Source organism: Mustelus asterias, chromosome 13 (assembly GCF_964213995.1).
Source record: "Mustelus asterias chromosome 13, sMusAst1.hap1.1, whole genome shotgun sequence".
Lineage (NCBI taxonomy): Eukaryota > Metazoa > Chordata > Chondrichthyes > Carcharhiniformes > Triakidae > Mustelus > Mustelus asterias.
In genome coordinates, this window is record NC_135813.1 from 56,752,754 (window position 1) to 56,773,086 (window position 20,333).

General features: G+C 46.7%; 1 protein-coding gene across 7 annotated transcripts in view; it reads right to left on the reverse strand.

Annotated features, from left to right (window-relative positions):
• The window catches only part of pisd (phosphatidylserine decarboxylase), a 146,293-nt gene that overhangs the window by 87,870 nt on the left and 38,090 nt on the right, over window positions 1–20,333 (reverse strand). Inside the window, exon 4 of one of the 7 annotated variants that reach the window (XM_078226830.1) lies at window positions 18,997–19,091. The exons of 3 other annotated variants lie outside the window; for them this stretch is intronic. The gene's annotated coding sequence lies outside the window, so the exon portion shown is untranslated. Of the gene's footprint in view, window positions 1–7,560; window positions 7,684–18,996; window positions 19,092–20,333 lie in introns of those variants that run through there. 3 more of the 7 variants (XM_078226831.1, XM_078226832.1, XM_078226826.1) reach the window with 3 other exon arrangements.

A 20,333-nucleotide genomic window follows, 5' to 3' on the forward strand; every position in this document is an offset into this window, starting at 1 on the left:
CACAGACAGACACACGCACGCACACACCACAGACAGACACACGCACGCACACACCAGACAGACGCACGCACACACCACAGACAGACAGACGCACGCACACACACCACAGACAGACGCACGCACAAACCACAGACAGACAGACGCACGCTCGCACAAACCAGACAGACAGACGCACGCACGCACACACCAGACAGACAGACAGACGCACGCACACACCACAGACAGACGCACGCACACACCACAGACAGACGCACACACCACAGACAGACAGACGCACGCACGCACACACCACAGACAGACAGACAGACGCACGCACACACCACAGACAGACAGACAGACGCACGCACACACCACAGACAGACAGACAGACGCACGCACACACCACAGACAGACAGACGCACGCACACACCACAGACAGACAGACAGACGCACGCACACACCACAGACAGACAGACAGACGCACGCACACACCACAGACAGACAGACAGACGCACGCACACACCACAGACAGACAGACGCACGCACACACCACAGACAGACAGACAGACGCACGCACACACCACAGACAGACAGACAGACGCACGCACACACCACAGACAGACAGACAGACGCACGCACACACCACAGACAGACACACGCACACACCACAGACAGACAGACAGACGCACGCACACACCACAGACAGACGCACGCACACACCACAGACAGACAGACGCACGCACACACCACAGACAGACACACGCACGCACACACCACAGACAGACACACGCACGCACACACCACAGACAGACACACGCACGCACACACCACAGACAGACACACGCACGCACACACCACAGACAGACAGACGCACGCACACACCACAGACAGACACACGCACGCACACACCACAGACAGACACACGCACGCACACACCACAGACAGACACACGACGCACACACCACAGACAGACACACGCACGCACACACCACAGACAGACGCACGCACACACCACAGACAGACACACGCACGCACACACCACAGACAGACACACGCACGCACACACCACAGACAGACACACGCACGCACACACCACAGACAGACACACGCACGCACACACCAGACAGACAGACGCACGCACACACCACAGACAGACAGACGCACGCACACACACCACAGACAGACGCACGCACAAACCACAGACAGACAGACGCACGCTCGCACAAACCAGACAGACGCACGCACGCACACACCAGACAGACAGACAGACGCACGCACACACCACAGACAGACGCACGCACACACCACAGACAGACGCACACACCACAGACAGACAGACGCACGCACGCACACACCACAGACAGACAGACAGACGCACGCACACACCACAGACAGACAGACAGACGCACGCACACACCACAGACAGACAGACAGACGCACGCACACACCACAGACAGACAGACGCACGCACACACCACAGACAGACAGACAGACGCACGCACACACCACAGACAGACAGACAGACGCACGCACACACCACAGACAGACAGACAGACGCACGCACACACCACAGACAGACAGACGCACGCACACACCACAGACAGACAGACAGACGCACGCACACACCACAGACAGACAGACAGACGCACGCACACACCACAGACAGACAGACAGACGCACGCACACACCACAGACAGACATACGCACACACCACAGACAGACAGACAGACGCACGCACACACCACAGACAGACGCACGCACACACCACAGACAGACACACGCACGCACACACCACAGACAGACACACGCACGCACACACCACAGACAGACACACGCACGCACACACCACAGACAGACACACGCACGCACACACCACAGACAGACACACGCACGCACACACCACAGACAGACAGACGCACGCACACACCACAGACAGACACACGCACGCACACACCACAGACAGACACACGCACGCACACACCACAGACAGACACACGCACGCACACACCACAGACAGACACACGCACGCACACACCACAGACAGACACACGCACGCACACACCACAGACAGACACACGCACGCACACACCACAGACAGACACACGCACGCACACACACCACAGACAGACGCACGCACGCACAAACCACAGACAGACAGACGCACGCACGCACAAACCAGACAGACAGACGCACGCACGCACACACCACAGACAGACAGACGCACGCACACACCACAGACGCACGCACACACCACAGACAGACGCACGCACACACCACAGACAGACAGACGCACGCACGCACACACCACAGACAGACAGACAGACGCACGCACACACCACAGACAGACAGACAGACGCACGCACACACCACAGACAGACAGACAGACGCACGCACACACCACAGACAGACAGACGCACGCACACACCACAGACAGACAGACAGACGCACGCACACACCACAGACAGACAGACAGACGCACGCACACACCACAGACAGACAGACAGACGCACGCACACACCACAGACAGACAGACGCACACACACACCACAGACAGACAGACAGACGCACGCACACACCACAGACAGACAGACAGACGCACGCACACACCACAGACAGACAGACAGACGCACGCACACACCACAGTCAGACACACGCACACACCACAGACAGACAGACAGACGCACGCACACACCACAGACAGACAGACAGACGCACGCACACACCACAGACAGACGCACGCACACACCACAGACAGACAGACGCACGCACACACCACAGACAGACACACGCACGCACACACCACAGACAGACACACGCACGCACACACCACAGACAGACACACGCACGCACACACCACAGACAGACACACGCACGCACACACCACAGACAGACACACGCACGCACACACCACAGACAGACACACGCACACACACACCACAGACAGACGCACACACGCACACCAGACACACACACGCACTCCACAGACACACACACGCACACCACAGACACACACACGCACACCACAGACACACACACGCACACCACAGACACACACACACACCACAGACACACACACACACACCACAGACACACACACACACACCACAGACACACACACACACACCACAGACACACACACACACACCACAGACACACACACACACACCACAGACACACACACACACACCACAGACACACACACACACACCACAGACACACACACACACACCACAGACACACACACACACACCACAGACACACACACACACACCACAGACACACACACACACACCACAGACACACACACACACCACAGACACACACACACACCACAGACACACACACACACCACAGACACACACACACACCACAGACACACACACACACCACAGACACACACACACACCACAGACACACACACACACCACAGACACACACACACACCACAGACACACACACACACCAGACACACACACACCACAGACACACACACACACCACAGACACACACACACACCACAGACACACACACATCTAAACAGTAAGCTAACACTTTGTTAATAACTTTTATACACCATGTTTATTTACTGCTTGTGTTTCTGAACACTGAGTACTGTGCTAGTCTGCGCGATTATCTTGGAAGTTCTAATTTGACTCTTGGATCCAAACAACTGCAGCCCCTTAAACCTTCCCCAAATTCTGGATTCTGAATTTGAATATCCACTGAAAGCATTCAAAACCTCACCAGGCTGTGTAAACATTAGTAGCCACCCAGTCTCTGTTTAATTGGAATTAGCTGAGCTCCTTCCTCATGCATTGTAGACAACAGAATCAGCAGCAGACTGCCAGTGTTTACAACATTTGTGTCGATTTAAACTAGCAATTTAAAAAAACTACTCGAGATTGAATTTAAAGAGACCTGAACAAAACTAAATGAAAGGAAGTTGCTCCATCTCTGTCACGGTGTGTACATTCACTGTCTCCTGTGATAGAACTATCACGGGAGGACTCTGAGGCTATGACTCAGAAGTGAAGTGAGACCGAGTCAATCTCTAGTGAACATAGTCCACATTGCTGCTGAGCTCTGACAAACAGCTTCACATTGAAGTGTTAACTCTGTTTCTCTCTCCGCCGATGCTGCCAGACTGGCTGAGTTTTTCCAGCATTTTCTGTTCTTATTTCACACTGCTGTTGGTCAAACCTTGCCATGTTTCCCACATTATGACAAGAGACTTATTTTTACTGGGCTGTAAAGCACTTTGGGATATCCTGAGGTCACGTTACAACTGTAGCAACAACAACTTGCATTTATATAGTGCTTTTAATGTTCACTAAAATTTGCAACCTCACATGGATGACTGATTATAGAAACCTATACAGTACAGAAAGAGGCCATTCAGCCCAGCGAGTCTGCAGCGACTCTCCAATAGAGCATCTCACCCAGACCCTATCCCCGTAACCCCATGTATTTACCCTGCTAATCCCCCTAATTCACATATCTTAGAACGCTAAAGGGCAATTCAGCATGGCCAGTCCACCTAACCTGCACATCTTTGAAGTGTGGGAGGAAACCGGAGCACCCGGAGGAAACCCACGCAGACACGGGGAGAACGTGCAAACTCCACACAGGCAGTCACCCAAGGCTAGAATTGAACCTGGGCCCCCTGGTGCCGTGAGGCACAGTGCTAACCACTGTGTCACTGCGCAAATAAGTGAATAAAAGATCTTTTGGTTCCACTTAATAGAGAAAATCTTCTTTACCCTGCTCAAGGAAGGATCTTGAATAAGAGGAAGACAAAGGAAGCGTTTAAGAAACCCTGAAGGCTTACCTCAGGAAATGCAAAAGGGGCATCAATGCCTGGGAGACCCTTGCTCATAAGAGAGCTATTTGGAGGAACCTCTTAATTGAAGGGACATGCTTCTTCGAGGGCACCTGACGGCAAGTTGAGATCCGGGGAAGTAGCCCGAGAAAGGAATGTCGGCAATCTAGAGTCCAAGGACCAAACCCACCTCCTGGAAACATTTGCCAAGTGTGCGGTCGAAGGTGTGGCTCTAGGATTGGGCTCACCAGCCACACGCGGACCCTCATAACTCATGACCAATGTCACGGAGTTTCTTAGGTGGACAATCATTCTTGTTAGCAAGTGTTCACCGAAGAAGTTGAATATAGAAAAGCTTGAGATCCTTTCACAACATCTACTGAATTATCCCAGAATTTCTGCCTCCTTTATCTCATTTGCTTATCGATCACTTTGTGAAGGACATCATCCTGGTACGAATCCTAATTTTGTCTTTCGATGCTTGAACCTCTCACCTCTTATCCAACTGTCATCATTGGTTAGCTTGATGTTGTGATTAGAATTTCTTTCTTCTGTCCACTGCTGTATTTAAAAACCTCCCATCAAGGCCAAATAGCTCATGATTCTTCAACCTTTCTCAAAGGGTACAAGTCACCAGCAGTGTTGGTTCTGGGCTAGCAATCCAGAGGTCATAAACTCAAATCCTGCCAATTAATAAATGAAAATGGCAATTTGCGGGCAGACACCAGGCAAAAATCTGGCTGGCTTATTAATGCCCATTCCCACCCCGTCTGGCAGACACTAAGTGCAGCTTCAGACTATGTGGCTGAGTCTTAAAATAAAAAAGAAACCAGAAATGTTGTTAAATTGCTCACATCGCAGTTAGTACCCTACTGTGTTGGTCATGTGGTTTAAGCTTCAACTTGCATTGCAGTGTCTTCACAATTACCTGGTGGGCTAAAACTAGTTTACTAAAACACTACAACATCCAATGGAAGACTTCATCCTCATGGGTGGGAATGGAGGTGAGTTTTTTTGAGTGCTTTTCTTACTAAAATACTGAAGAGTGAAGGGCCATTGTGCAGGCTACCAAGGTTGAAAAGTTGAGAAGCCAAATTAAATGAAGCCATGCTCTGTATTCAATCAAGGACAGTGGCTGAAAACATTCAAAAATCTCTAGCATCAATGTTAACTGCTGTAGTTGGAATTGGAAAGCTTGGCAAAGAGTAATAAAAGTGACGCTAGGCTCAAAGTGGTAGGTATACACGATCCTGAGGCCAATTCTACAGTCACACAATTATTTTTTCCCTAACAGAATCCTATCATAGAATCCTACAGTGCAGGAGGAGGCCATTCAGCCCATCAAATTTGCACCAACCACAATCCCACCCAGGTCCTATCCCCATAACCCCACGTATTTACCCTGCTAATCCCCGACACTACGGGGCAATTCAGCATGGCCAATGCACCTAACCCGCACATCTTTGGTCTGTGGGAGGAAATTGGAGCACCTGGAGGAAACCCGCGCAGTCACTGGGAGAACATGCAAACTCCACACAGTGACCCAAGTTGGGAATTGAACTGGTGCTGTGAGGCAGCAGTGCTTGCCACTGTGCCACCCTATCTCAGTATACAAGTGTCAAAAACTGCTCTATACTCCAGTCTAGAATCAGAATCCTGCAAAGGTCTCTGGTCTTCCAAGGGAAAGTGAAAACCAATGTTTTTATTGTAAAGGTTTCCCAGACTGGAAGTGAAATTAGAATAGGTCAGCTTAGAGGGTGCAGTGTCCTGGGGCCCAATCAGATATTTTCCCTTTGAACCCACACCCAGCGGGGGAATGAGAATATTCAGCACATATTATGGTGGGGTTGTTGTTTGTACAGAGACACTACTTTTCTGTCCTCGAGGTATCAGAAAGGGAGATTTTTCAAGTCCCTGCGAGAAAATAAATGTTTCAAAAAGAGAAACCTGAGATTAACAGCTGTGTTACACAGCCAAAAAAAATGTACAGGGGGTGGGATGAGAGAACAACATGGCTCTCATATGGCATAGCATGAAAGGGCCACTACAAGTGTAGGGGGCACTGAGGGTGAGAGAGGACATTGGGCTACTGAGAGGAAACAGCCTGATGCTCTACCGTAAATGATGGGGGGGGGGGGGGGGGGGTCCATCTGCATCCAAACTCCTTTGCAAATGGCTAATTTGAAACAAGGGGGCACACCAAAGGGACACGACAGACAGAATATACATTCAGAAACCCGTTTTAAATAGTGTCCCCCCCTCCCTCCTCCCGGTCCCGTTGTGTTAGTTTCACACACACCACGCAATAACTCGATTTCAACAGTGTGTACTCGGTCAGCTAAATAAATCTCTAGTTTGTGGTTAATCATTCCTCCCTCAGTCTGAAAGATAAACTACTAAACAGTCCCCTTTGTTCAGTGCGCACAATAGCTGCTCAAAGATGGGCAAGCCAATGTCACCATTTTGAATGTAGCAGTTTTTAAACAAAAAGAGCATTTAGAGATACATAAACCCCACCGTTCAATCTTAGTTTAATTCCCCTTTCACAAGAAGCCTGCGGCTTTTCTGGACTCGTTTCCTCTCGACAGAAACCTGGAGAAAAGAGATCGAAGGAAGCCTTTCCTCCCCCCCCCCCCCCCCCGCAAACCCTCTTTGCTTGCTCTAAATCTTTTTTCCTTACTTCTTTGACTGGTTTTCCCTGACCTCCTCCCCCCACCCTCTATTCCACAGAGAAATCCCACCCGGTGCCACCGGTAACTCACCCTCACTCCACACCGAGTCCCGCAAAGTCGGCTCTGCACTAACACCAGAGGGAGATTGAACACAAGGAACAGCTCTTGAGCTGCTCAGACAACTCTCCTCCTACACTTATCGCAGCTTTGCCCAGGAAACGCAATGATAGCGAGCTCTTAAAACAAAAAACACACAGGACCTTGAGCGGTTTAATTCCACCCCAACCCCACCCTAGCCAGCTAGTCGGTAAATCCCCGTTTAGTGATACAATGGATATGTCCTGAACAGCACCACAATCCACTACCATTAACTGATAGGGAAGCAAGTATCTCTCTCCCCCAGCCCCCCATTCAGTCCACTCGACAGCAACACTCATCCCGGATCCATCCACTGTAATATAGCTGGAAATCAAATTCAAGATAATTCAACAGGTCCATTTTTTTTTTCCAGAACTGCTCCTGCTTCACCTCTCAGCCATTCTTCGTGTGAATGCCTCACAGTCTGACGATTCGGGGTAGACCATTTAGGACAGAGATGAGGAGACAGACATTTCTTCACCCAAAGAGTGGTGAGCCTGTGAAATTCATTACCACAGGAAGCAGTTGATGCCAAAACATTGAATGTATTCAAGAGGCGGCTGGATATAGCACTTGGGGCGAATGGGATCAAAGGTTATGGGGAGAAAGCAGGATTAGGTTATTGAGTTGGACGATCAGCCATGATTGTGATGAATGGCAGAGCAGGCTCGAAGGGCCAAATGCACTCCTCCTGTTCCTATCTTTTATGTTTCTGGCTGCTCCCAAAAGCTAGAGCACTGAGACCAGACTACGGTCATGCCAAATTTAAGACACAGGAGGGCCTCCACCTTCCTGGAGGTCACAGAGTTCGCCATGATTGAGTCCACCCAGTCTTCAGTACTTCAGCAAATAAACATCTGCTTAACCTTTCCAACAGTCACTCTTCTCCTCTTAGGCAGTCCCTCGGGACTGAGGATGACTCACTTCCACTCTGGTGACTGACCTGGGTTCTAATGGATTCTGATGGACTCTGAGATGGCTGATAAGTTCAATGCCCAATCTGCAGACTCGGCCACACATAGTGCTTGAAGGGTTGAATGGATGAAGTGTTTGGAGGTTTGTGCACTCCCTCCAGAGCGCAATCTCACCTCTGTGTTCTCTGGAAGAATAACTTCAGAAGGGATTGGGATATACATTTAAAAAGGGACAGATGGGTCGGGGAAAAGAAGAGGAGTGAACTAGTTCAAAGAAGTAGCATAGGATGATGGGCCGAATGGCCTCATTTTGCACTATGTGGCTCTATGGTAGAGACTCAATTTGCTTTACAATCTGTCTAGACTTAGAGCAACTTTATCATGTAGCGTAGTTTTGTGTAATAACGGTTTTAAATCTGATGTTTATGGCAGCACGCAAGTGGTGTGGTTATCTGGCACCGAGGATCTTATTTTAATTAGCTCATAGGATGTGGGCATCGCTAGCTGGACCAGCATTTATTGCCCATCCCTGAGGGTATTTAAAAGTCAACCAGATTGCTGTGAATCTGGAGTCACATGTGCACCAGGGATTTCCTTCCCTACAGGTCATTAGTGAACAAGATGAGTTTTTACAACAATTGACAATGGTTTCATGGTCATCATTAAACTTTTAATTTTTATTGAATTGAACTTTCACCATCCACTGTGGTGGGATTCAAGCCTGGGTTCCCTGACATTATCCTGGGTTGCTGGATTACTTGTCCAGCGACAATACCACTACTCTATTTCCTCCCCATAATTACTCTAGTAAATGGGACTTGAATTCTGTGTATTAGTTTAATTTATTTATTAGTGTCAAAAGTAGGCTTACATTAACACTGCAATGAAGTTATTGTGAAAATCTCCTAATCACCACACTCCGGTGCCTGTTTGGGTACACTGAGGGAGAATTTAGCATGGCCAATGCACCTAACCAGCACGTCTTTCAGACTGTGAGATGAAACTGGAGCACCCGGAGGAAACCCACGCAGACACAGGGAGAATGTGCAAGCTCCACACAGCGATCCAAGCCGGGAATTGAACCCAGGTCGCTGGCACTGAGAGACAGCAGTGCTCACCACTGTGCCACCCATAGATATTGCCACATACCTAAAGTTTCCTGGGTGCACACGGCTCCAGGCGAATGCCATGAGAAAAATGACATCCCCACATATGCTCAATCAGCACGTGAGGGAAAACCAAGAACAGCACTCGATACTCAAGGGTCTTCACCGTTACACTGCGCCCTAATGAACAGAACTATTTCTCTCACACAAACAGCAGCGGCTAGCTCGGAATGGGTAAAGGCAATCAGGGGAGGAATTGGATGCACTTACTTTTTTAAAAAACACGTTAGCCTGGCTATTATTTACAGCATGGATTTATCCGGGAACGTGGGATGAAAGAAAGAGACAATGGGACAGCTCAGTATTTATGAGTCAACATCCCACAATGAGATTGTATCTTGTGACAGGATGTGAGAGGGCGTCATCCCAAGCAACTGAAACAACAGTTTTATTTGTCCAGCAAAGGTTGAAGAGAATTAACCGAGTGGAGAATTGCTTTAAAGATCACACAATTTGCTAAGGGCTCTAAATTCCATTTACACCAATTTAAAATATTCTTTATTGCATTACACATGACGAGCTATAAAAAGACATCAAACAGTGTAACCCCACTGCTCCTCGTGGTCGTACCTTCCTTCTGCAATCAACAGCCTTTTAAAACCCAAAGATTTTACACCATGTCATTCACCATTTCTCAATTGACAATTCTTCTCGTCTCTGTTCCATCTCCATGCAGTCCCCAATTCTTTCGTTAGTCTGAACATGTGCCCTCGAGCTCCAAGTCTTCAATTTAAAATAATATTGCAGCTTGTGGAAACACAGCCATTCAATCAAGAAGCTCGATACCATCCAAGACAAAGCAGCCTGCTTGATTGCTATCTGTTCCACAAGCATTCAACCCCTCGCACCGCATGCCCCCCCCCCCCCCCCTCCCCTTGCCAAACCCTTGGCAACCAGTGGCAGCAGTGTGTACTATCTACAAGATGCACTGCAGGAACCCACCAAGGTTCCTTAGGCAGCACCATCCAAACCATCATCTAGAAGGACAAGGACAACTTGGGAATACCAACACCTGGTGGTCCCCTCCAAGTCACTCACCATCCTGACTTGGAAACATATCACCATTCCTTCACTGTCGCGGGGCTAAAATCTGGAATTCCATCCCTAACAGCACTGTGGGTGTACCTACACCTCAGGGACTGCAGCAGCTTCAGAAGGCAGCTCACCACCACCTTCTCAAGGGCAATTAGAGATGGGCAATAAATGCTGGCCCAGCCAGCGACGCCCACATCCCGTAAATGAATAAAACAATTCAGCTCCTCAAGCCTGTTCCATGATGAATCAATTCCTCAAATCCATTTAGCCATCCTTGTCATCTTTAGTGAATAAAAATCTATCACACTCAGCCTTGAAAGCTCCAATTGTTTCAGCATCCAGTACATTTTTGGCAGGGTTCACATCTCCCATATCCTTTGTATGAAGAAAATGTTTCCCAAGTCCACTTCTGAATGGCCACGCTCTATTTTAAGATTGTGCCTCCTTGTTTATGGTTCCCCACGAGGGGAAATAATTTCTCTGCATCTACCGTCAAATCTTTTTAAATTTAACATTTTCGACACCATTACATATGAAATATGAACACAGAAATGAAGTGCAGGAGTAGACCATTCAGCCCCCCCCCAAGCCTGCTCCACCATTTGATAAGATCATGATCGATTGTGGCCTCTATTGTCCTGTCTACCCCCAACACCACCCACATATGCTTTGACTCCCTTGTCAGTCAAGAATCGAATTCAGCTGTAAAAGTGTTCACTGACCGAGCCTCCATTGCTCTCCAGAGAAGTGAATTCTGTAGACTAATGACCCTGAGAGAAAAACACTCTCATCTACATCTTACATTTGATTTATTGTCACATGTATTAGTATACAGTGAAAAGTATTATTTTTTGCACACTATATAGGCAAAACATACCGTACATAGAGAAGGAAAGGAGAGAGTGCAGAATGTAGTGTTACATTCATAGCTAGGGTGTTGAGAAAAATCAACTTAATACGAGGTAGGTTCATTCAAAAGTCTGACGGCAGCAGGGAAGAAGCTGTTCTCGAGTCGGTTGGTACGTGACCTCAGATTTTTATATCTTTTTCCTGACAGAAGAAAGTGGAAGAGAGTACGTCCAGGGTGTGTGGGGTCCTTAATTATGCTGGCTGCTATTCTGAAGCAGCGGGAAGTATAGACAGTGTCAATGAATGGGAGGCTGGTTTGCATGATGGACTAGGCTTCGTTCACAACCCTTTGTAGTTTCTTATGGTCTTGGGCAGAGCAGGAGCCATACCAAGCTATGATACAACCAGAAAGAATGCTTTCTATGGTGCATCTGTAAAAGTTGGAGAGAGAGTCATAACAGACATGCCAAATTTCCTTAGCCTCCTGATAGAGGCATTGGTGGGCTTTCTTAACTATAGCGTTGGCATGGAGGGACCAGAACAGATTGTTGGTGATCTGGACACCTAAAAACTTGAAGCTCTCAAATATTTCTACTTCATCCCCATTGATGTGGACAGGGCATGTCCTCCACTATTCTTCCTGAAGTCAAAATGGGAAGCTTCTTACTTTTAATTGTGTCCTAGTTTTAGTCTTTCCCACAAGGTGAAACATCCTTTCAGCATCCAGTCTGTCAGTCCCCTCAGGGTCTTATATGTTTCAATAAGATCATCTTTCAGTCTTCCACACTCCAATGGACACAGGCCCGACCTGTCCAACCTTTCCTCACAGTACATTCCTTGCAGCCCAGTTGAGTAAAACATCTCTGCACTGCTTCCACATGTATGTACCTTCCTCAGATCCTTTCCATGTGTCGTCATTCTTTCCTGCTACTGAGGATCAACCTCGTGACTCTTTGCACCGTCATCGTGCATGGGCTTCTCAAAGCATTTTCTTTCTCTCAGTTTTGTCCCTTGCCCTCAAAGGGCTATCTCTGGTGGCGGGGGGGGGGGGGGGGGGGGGGGAGATAGTCAGACCCTCTGGGGGGGGGGGGCATAGTCAGACCCTCTGCCCTCTCGCCAAGAAGCCTTTATTAAATGTGTGAATATCCCTTGTGCTCGTTGGTACTAAACTTCTTACCCTGATTTTTGAATCCCTCTAATGCCTGCTCCTACTTCCTCTTTCCAATTCAGCCCTCTTGTGAAGCACCAATGTTTATCACTTTACCAGTGGCCTTCAGCTGCCTGGGCCCTAAACTATGGGATTCTCTCATTAAACTTCTTCACATCGATAACTCTCCTTTAAGACACTCCATAAACATATCTCCACCTGCATTAATACCTCGTAATTTTGATAGTGTCCTGTAAAGTGACTTGGGAAGTTTAATGATCAGTTGCAGGATCCTAACCTGATTTCTCTGCCAGATTCAAAGTCACTGAGACGAACTGTAGCACCCCGAATGCTGCTGTGAGGGTCAGTTAAACCAGCAAAGACCAACACACAAATTTGGCATCTTACCATCTGCACAGCTTGATGCTAAATCCAGTGGCACCTTTACAGTTGAATGAGGAGGAATAGGCCCTCTGGTTCCACAAGCCTGCTCCTAATCACCAAGATCCTGATTGATTGGATGTGGCCTCATCTCCACATTCGGCCTATCCCCGATAATCTCTTGCTAGTCAAGAACCTATTTACCTCTGCCTTAAAAATATTTAATGACCCCGCCTCCACTGCTCTTTGGGGAAGAGAATTCCAAAGATTCATGATCCTCAAGAGAAAAAAGAAATCTTCTCATCTTCATCTTAAATGGAAGATCCTGTATTTTTAAACCATGTGCCCTTGTTCTAGTCACCCCACAAGGAAAAACATCCTTTCAGAATTTAGATCAAGGCACCCTCAGGATCTGTTTCAATAAGATCACCTCAGAATCTTCTAACCTCCAATGGACACAGGGCTAGCCTCTGCAGCCTTTCCTCATCAGATAGCCCCCATCCCAGGTATCAGTCAAATGAACGTTAGCCAGAAGAGCATTGGGGCAAGTGAATTTAAACAAAATTCAAACAGGTTACATAAATCAGATTTTGCACTGAAATCACTTCCTTCCTGATTATGATTCAAAAATGAGGAACTGTAGAAACTCATTTGGGGGAAGCTGTGATACAAATCAAACCAAGGGATTATCGAAAGATTTTGAACGTATTTTCTTCAATTTAGGATCAGTATTGGAGATATATCTTATCAGTTGGCTTAATGCTGAAAAGGGTTGGTGCGGCTCAGAAGCACAGTGGTTAGCACTGCTGCCTCACAGCGCCAGGGACCCGGGTTCGATTGACGGCTTGTGTGTGGAGTTTGCACATTCTCCCAGTGTCTGCGTGGGTTTCCTCCGGGTGCTCAGGTTACCTCCCACAGTCCAGAGATGTGTGGGTTAGATGCAATGGCTATGCTAAATTGCCCCTTAGTGTCGGGGAACTAGCAGGGTAAATGTATGGGGTTATGCGGATAGGGCCTGGGTGGGATTGTGATCGGTGCAGACTCAATGGGCCGAATGGCCTCCTTCTGTACTGTAGGATGCTATGATCCTATGATTCATCCTTTCATCTCTCGCTCTGGCCTGAACATGTGTCAGCCTGAGGAGATGCAAGTACCTGCTCTCTGTAATGCAGTTAAATGAAATGGGTTTTGATCGTCTCAAATTAGTAGATGCTTGGCTCCAATCCATGCATTCAACACTGTTGCATTAAAGCTGTTAAGTTGCAAGGCCAGCATGTGTGGAATTAGCTCTCAGCCATGCATCAAGTAAGCCCCTACAATTAGACTCTCCTGACCTCCAACCAGAGTGGAAAAGAAAAATCAGCCAAGATTTCTACTCTTCATTGGGGACTTTAACTTTCCAAATATTGATTGGAACCTTTGTAGGTCAAATAGTTCGGATGGGGCAGGTTTTGTTCAGTGTGTGCAGGAGGGTTTCCTGACACAATATGTGGATAGGCCGACAAGAGGTGAGGCCACATTGGATTTGGTACTGGGAAATGAACCGGGCCAAGTGTTAGATTTGGTTGTGGGAGAGCACTTTGGAGATAGTGACCACAATTCGGTGTATTTTGTTATTGTAATGGAGAGGGATAGGGCCGTACGGCAGGGCGGTTTACAATTGGGGGAGAGGTAATTATGATGCGATTAGGCAAGAATTAGGGGGCATAAGATGGGAACAGAAACTGTCAGGGAAAGGCACTAATGAAAAGTGGAACTTTTTCAAGGAACAAATACTGGGTGTCCTTGATAGGTATGTCCCTGTCAGGCAGGGAGGAAATGGCCGAGTGAGGGAACCATGGTTCACGAAAGAGGTGGAATGTCTTGTGAAAAGGAAGAGGGAAGCTTATGTAGGGATGAGGAAACAAGGTTCAGATGGCTCGATTGAGGGTTACAAGTTAGCAAGGAATGAGCTGAAAAAGGGGCTTAGGAGAGCTAGGGGGGGACATGAGAAGTCCTTGGCGGGTCGGATCAAGAAAAACCCCAAGGCTTTTTACTCTTAGATGAGGAATAAAAGAATGACCAGGGTGAGGTTAGGGCCAGTCAAGGACAGTAGTGGGAACTTGTGTATGGAGTCAGTAGAGATAGGTGATGAATGAATACTTTTCTTCAGTGTTCACCAAGGAGAGGGGCCATGTTTTTGAGGAAGAGAAGGTGTTACAGGCTAATAGGCTGGAGGAAATAGATGTTCGGAGGGAGGATGTACTGGCAGTTTTGAATAAACTAAAGGTCGATAAGTCCCCTGGGCCTGATGAAATATATCCTAGGATTCTTTGGGAGGCAAGGGTTGAGATTGCAGAGCCTTTGGCTTTGATCTTTGGGTCCTCACTGTCCACAGGGATGGTGCCAGAGGACTGGAGAGTGGCGAATGTTGTTCCTCTGTTTAAGAAAGGGAATAGAAATGACCCTGGTAATTATAGACCGGTTAGTCTTACTTCGGTAGTTGGTAAATTGATAGAAAAGGTCCTTAGGGATGGGATTTACGACCATTTCGAAAGATGCGGATTAATCCAGGATAGTCAGCACGGATTTGTGAAGGGCAAGTCGTGCCTCACAAATTTGATTGAATTTTTTGAGGAGGCAACTAAGTGTGTTGATGAAGGTAAGGCAGTTGATGTCATATACATGGATTTTAGTAAGGCGTTTGATAAGGTCCCCCATGGTCGGCTTATGATGAAAGTAAGGAGGTGTGGGATAGAGGGAAAGTTGGCAGATTGGATAGGTAATTGGCTATCTGATCGAAGACAGAGGGTGGTGGTGGATGGAAAATTTTTGGACTGGAGGCAGGTTGCTAGCGGAGTGCCACAGGGGTCAGTGCTTGGTCCTCTGCTCTTTGTGAATTTTATTAATGACTTAGAGGAGGGGGCTGAAGGGTGGATCAGTAAATTTGCTGATGACACCAAGATTGGTGGAGTAGTGGATGAGGTGGAGGGCTGTTGTAGGCTGCAAAGAGACATAGATAGGATGCAAAGCTGGGCCGAAAAATGGCAAATGGAGTTTAACCCTGATAAATGTGAGGTGATTCATTTTGGTCGGACTAATTTAAATGTGGATTACAGGGTCAAAGGTAGAGTTCTGAAGACTGTGGAGGAACAGAGAGATCTTGGGGTCCATATCCATAGATCTCTAAAGGTTGCCACTCAAGTGGATAGAGCTGTGAAGAAGGCCTATAATGTGTTAGCTTTTATTAACAGGGGGTTGGAGTTTAAGAGCCGTGGGGTTATGCTGCAACTGTACAGGACCTTGGTGAGACCACATTTGGAATATTGTGTGCAGTTCTGGTCACCTCACTATAAGAAGGATGTGGAAGTGCTGGAAAGAGTGCAGAGGAGATTTACCAGGATGCTGCCTGGTTTGGAGGGTAGGTCTTATGAGGAAAGGTTGAGGGAGCTAGGGCTGTTCTCTCTGGAGCGGAGGAGGCTGAGGGGAGACTTAATAGAGGTTTATAAAATGATGAAGGGGATAGATAGAGCGAACGTTCAAAGACTATTTCCTCGGGTGGATGGAGCTATTACAAGGGGGCATAACTATAGGGTTCATGGTGGGAGATATAGGAAGGACATCAGAGGTAGGTTCTTTACGCAGAGAGTGGTTGGGGTGTGGAATGGACTGCCTGCAGTGATAGTGGAGTCAGACACTTTAGGAACATTTAAGCGGTTATTGGATAGGCATATGGAGCACACCAGGATGATAGGGAGTGGGATAGCTTGATCTTGGTTTCAGATAAAGCTCGGCACAACATTGTGGGCCGAAGGACCTGTTCTGTGCTGTACTGTTCTATGTTCTATGTTCATTACTGCAACACCAGCTAGAAAGTAAGAGCTAAAATGCAAATGTGAGTGAACACGGTTTAAGAAAAAGTTGATGGTGGAGATGATCTGGGCTGACACTAAGTACTTGCATAGCCACTCAGACACAATACAGGATGACTATCAACGTCTGTAGGCTGCACCACAGCATCAATTACCATGTAGAGCCATAACAGAACAGAAGGAAGCCATTTGGCCCATTGAGTCTGTACTGTATTGATTTATATTTAGGCAAGCAGAAGAGAAAGGTGGAAAGAAAACTGGTCATTTGACTGGGGGAATATGAAAGTTAAAGCATTAGTGGAAAAGGAACAATTTGCTGAGCAAGAGGGATTGTGACAAAGTGAACTCTCTTTCAAAAACCTGACACATACACAATAGGCTGAATGGTCTCCTATGCTGTATGACTAATGGTGTTACTGGCGTGTCAGGAGTTAAGGCATGTTTGGCTAGAGTAACATTCCACTCTAACAAGAATGCTAACTGATGGATGTGTCACAAATTGTGGATTTGTCTTGTATATTTGCACACAAGATCAAGGCTCAGCCACATGCATTTTGAATCAATCTAGTTTAGCACGAAGGTCAGATGAGGATCCACTGTCTGTAAAAATTGCTTCTGTCATTTAGTGCATCGCATTTTAAGTGATTTACAGTCTGGATTGGAAATGGGCCCGAAGAGCAGTGGGAACTTTAATCCGAGATAGATTCAACTCACTTTGAAATCTAAAATGGCTGCACAAAAACACCGACTCCCTAGATGTGGGGGTGTGTGTGTGTGTGTGTGGTGTGTGTGTGTTAAGATGTTGTGCTGCAAATTGTTGCACTCAGCCAGTTCAATAGTTCTTAATATTCAACCAACCCTTAAGTGGCGAACAGCTAAATAAAGGCTACCTTTAAACAGCACCTTATCACATCTCTCAAACTCCATCCTTAAGCGGTTCAGACAAAATTACTTTGAGGTGCACAGTTTACTTTGTAAATAAAGTATGTACTGGATGCACCTTAGCTTTAGATTTTAGATTGTGTGCATTTATTTTCTTGTTCATGACTCTTTGAAGTAAAACATATTGCAATGAAAATCTCCACTGCTGTCACATCAAAACAGTACCTACTGTTTTGGATCATAATGAACAGCTTGTCAAAGAAACCAGGAAATAGAGAGAATCTTCCTGGGTTCAACGGTCATATTTGACTTTCCGGCATCTGGAAGACTGGAGAGATCCATTAGTGTTTGGCTTACAAATTCCCCATAACAGGTATTACAGTATTAGATATTCCAAGATGAAAACCAGTCAGCCGACTGGAACAGCTTTTTGTCACACTGTATTTTTTCAGTGAAAGAACATTTGAATTATGAAGTGATAAACCAACTCTGTGGACTGTACTGATCTTTTCCATACTTTCACAGTACTTGCTGCATATTATTGCCATTGTAAATTACTTTAATGCTAAACACTAAACCACTCATTTGGTGTGGGATATTTTCTGTCACAGAAGATCTCAGTTAATTTCCAGATTAGCCATTAACTACAAAAGAGGATTGTTAAATCCAGACTACATTAGTTCCACTGAGCACAAAAGCAAAAGTGTAGAATTATGATTGCAAGAACTGCAAGAACATATGGAAATCATTGACCGGTACGAATAGTAGGGAGGGGTCACAAAAAGACAAGAGACTCTCTTTTGTCAAGATCACAATTGTTCCATTTTACATATCGCCTGAAAACCCTCAACAGAACGATTGGCCGGAACGTACTTCAATCGGAATGGAGATAAAGTAATAGGCTGATATTATGTTAACCTCCAGTCTAAAATGAGAATTTGGACACAATGGGTGCCATTCCCGCCAGCCACTTTACGCCTGATTTTACGACATTTTCCTGCCGTAAAACAGATGCGAGGTCATAAAATTCCACCCATGGTCTCCGAACCTGCTGTGTGACCACACATTCATCGATGCAGCCTCCTCATTACCTTACACAATCCATCAACACATTTCAAAACTCAATTTGTGCAGGCAGGCAACTACACAGAGGACATACATACATGGTCGGATGAAATGTCTTTTCACCGTTGGTCATTAATCTCCGCTACAAATCAGTTTGGAGAAATGGTATCTGGGACATCACAGCATTAAGTGCCTATATTTTGAGCAAAGGTCACGAGAATGAGTGGAGAAAGGAAGAACACAATTATTAGAACATTGGTGGCATGTGTGACCAATGGATGTACACCATGACACTCTTTTACAACCGATAATGAAGCAGTATACTCCAGTAGAGTAAGGGAGGTATATTCTGGATCTGACTGCATTGGAGGTTCCCATTGCTGACACTATATGTTCAAAGTATTCTATTTCCATCCTCGTTATTCATCAACAAACACAAAAATATACTAAAATGTATTAATCAACCAAGTGCACTCTCCATCGTATGTACTATTTACATGTGGCAATGCAACAACACCTTCCTTCTCTGCAGTGTCTATCATTAGGGAGTAAAAGAGCAACACTGCCATGGGAACATCGCCTCCAAACAGCCCTCCGAGTCGCACACAATCTGATATGGGCATATATCACCATTCCTCCATTGTTGACGTCAATCTGTTGGGATCCTGTACCAAACACCATCACCACGGTAATCGCAGCACCTCAGGAAGACCCTGCAACATCTTTGGGCAATTAGGGACAGACGATAAATGTAGTTGGTGTAGGCCAGATGTCACTACATCCAGCAAGGCAAACTAGGAGAAATTAGGATTTCTAATCATTAAAAAAAGTTGAAATGGAAAGTTTAAAATGGAGGAGAGAAAGATTTGTAATTTGGGCATAAAGGGGCTTTATAGATACTTGTACACAAGTGAATGATTATTCCATTCCCACTATATATCAGGAACTGACTGAATGACAACTTCGAGCATATGGCACGGCAAACATTACTGAAACATGACTGCAAGACGATCTGTAACATTCATGCCATACAAGCGCCAGGCAATGACCGTCTCCAACGAGGGAGAATCTGACCACTGACTATTGACATGCAATGGCATTAATATCGCTGAAACCCATATTATTAACATCCCGGGGGATGGGTTTACCATTAACAAGAAATGGAACTGGACTCGTCATATAAACACGGTGGCTACAAGAGCAGGTTAAAGGTTGGGAATTCTGCACCAAGTAACTCATCTCCTGACTCCCCAAACCTGTCCACCATCTACAAGGCACAAATCAGGAGTGTGAAGGAATATCCTCCACTTGTCTGGATGGGTGCAGCTCCAACAACACTCAAGAAGCCCTATACCATCCAGAACAAAGTAGCCCTGCTTGATTGGCACCTTATCCACTACCTTAAACATTTACTTCCTTCGCCATCAACGTAGTG